We start from the raw sequence: 2,212 nt of genomic DNA, 5'->3' as shown, positions 1-2,212 counted from the left end.
AATTGAATGATGGAAGGATGGTTGCCCGAGCAGAGGAAAAAAGCTCAATAATAGCATATTGTGATATGGAGAACAAAAAGTGATATTTGTTTGTTTGAGATAAGAGGTAAAAGTACTGAAAATAATTTCTCAATTTTACTCCTGGAACATCATTATCATAGAACATTTAGCTCTTGGTAAGATCTAACCAATAGCAGTGAGCTATTTGATTGATCTTCAAATATCATATTTTGCTATTGGTCAGATGGTTCAAGAACAAATTTTTGCTATTGTTTTCAGTACTTTTACCTCTTATCTCAAACAAACCAATATCACATTTTGATCGTCAGTACTTGAACTCTGCCCGGGTGATTATCTCAATTTCAGCTGGATATGACGCTGGATACTGACGCTTTTCAACACTGCATGGAAGGGGGGGGGGGGTGTTTAAGGGGCAACATTGCATCCCGCCTCCCCCATACCCACCCCCTAACACCACTGACTACTTCTTTCCCATAAACCAATCTTATACCTAATCTTAAGTACTCCAACTGATCTGAACACAATCAAATTCCATTTAGGTAACGTTACCTAAATGGATCCTACCTAAATGGAGGTTTGAGTGTACGTTTTGGAGAAGTGCAGGTAATTATTTGTCTCTATATTTGAATATATTCTCTATCGAATAATATAGCCTTATTTTGCATGTTCCGTACTAGGTTCCGTAGCAACGCGTAGCAGGCATCCCAAGTGGGCAACAGAGAATTGCATTATTTTCGCCGCTCATCCCATCAGGAAAAGTGCCAGGAGATGCGATTCTGTATGGGAAGCAATTTTCTAGTTCCACGTCAGAATACACGAGGAAAAGGTAAGCTGTCTTCAAAGTCCGAAAAATTCTGTACCTCAAGTAATTATTTACTCTTGCAGGATGATCGGCAGCGCTATAAATGAAGTCGGCAACATCATGGTCGTTTTATGGGCTCCGCATCTTCCGCCGGGGTGCACTCCGAGTGTGCTAGCGAAACATCAACATGGGATCACAGCCAAGGTCACAGCTAAGCAGTTTTTTGGTAATTGAACATGTTATTGTGAACGTGTTGTGTATTATGTAGGGCATGGAGTATTAATAAAAATTATGATGTTTAAAATCAAAATTGTGCATTTGTTTACGTTATTAAGGATAGAAAATGTATAATAGAAGCAAAATCATTATTCAATTCGACAAATAAATGGCATAAGTATTTAAATATTAAAAGTAACGATTATAGAACATAAACACAATAACATCCACACATACTTTCGATTAGCGTCTGGTTCATCTGGAGGTATGTGTACGACACATACCAAATATTGTTAAAATCTTATTGCAAAAATCTATAGTAGCTGACACATACGAGCAATATGGAGAATGCTCTCAGTGTAGGTCATCGTATCTACAATCGTAAACACTCTTATACGTCTTGAATCTCTTCTGAAACCACCTGAAACGTTTATGAAACGCTTTAAAGCGCCTCTGAAATCTCCCTGAAGCTCACTTACGAGCAGTGATCCAAAATGTATTTTTAGAAACTGTAGGTCCCCTGTAACGACCCTCCGAAACCCCCGAAAACGTCTGCGTAACGCCTATGAAACCCGCCTATTAACCTTCCTGAAATGCCTTCGAAACCCCCCCAAATCTCCTTCGGAACTCCGAGTAACGCACTGAAACATGCCTGAAATCCCCTGAAGCTTTTAGAAATACCTTCTTAATCTTCCTAAAACCCCATCGGATCCCATGTAACGCTATTGAGACCCTTGAAACCTCCCGAAAACGCCCCTGAAGCCTCCATGCAACGCCTCTGATCTCCATCCCTTCTGAAACTTCGACTTATTAGCTAAATAGAGAGCTGAGTGTAGTCGCCAATGCCCTTGGTGGTTATCTATGTAAGCAGGGAGGCCACTCGAGGATTAACCCAGGCCAGTGTCGAAAAAAAATCAGCACAAAGATGTTCAATTTGTGCGAAAACGAACACAAATAAACAAACACAGTTACCCATAGACACGAGGCCGAGAATGAACATGACAATGAAGAGACGAGACAATGAAAGCGGCGTCTTGTGGTGTCATGCACAGCAGTTGAAGTTCAGTTCAGCTGAACTTCAGCTCGACGAATTCGAATATGAATATTTCAATTTGGAATTGATTTATTATAGTTTTAGGCATGCAAATACCGATATGTTACCTTAATTCAATG

General features: G+C 40.0%; 1 long non-coding RNA gene across 2 annotated transcripts; it reads left to right on the top strand.

The window, feature by feature from the left end:
• The first annotated feature begins 605 nt into the window (after nt 1-605).
• On the top strand, nt 606-1,115 carry LOC134288865 (uncharacterized). Of its 2 annotated transcripts, none has more exons than XR_009998154.1 (3): nt 606-624; nt 699-847; nt 907-1,115. It is a non-coding gene; the product is annotated as an uncharacterized LOC134288865 (long non-coding RNA). The 2 variants fall into 2 exon arrangements; XR_009998153.1 differs by having other exon boundaries at nt 674-847.
• The last annotated feature ends 1,097 nt before the right edge of the window (nt 1,116-2,212 follow it).

The sequence above is a fragment of the Aedes albopictus genome, chromosome 2 (assembly GCF_035046485.1).
Source record: "Aedes albopictus strain Foshan chromosome 2, AalbF5, whole genome shotgun sequence".
Classification (NCBI taxonomy): Eukaryota; Metazoa; Arthropoda; class Insecta; order Diptera; family Culicidae; genus Aedes; species Aedes albopictus.
Note: the sequence above shows the minus strand (reverse complement) of the source record. Positions and strands in the feature narration are given on the sequence as shown.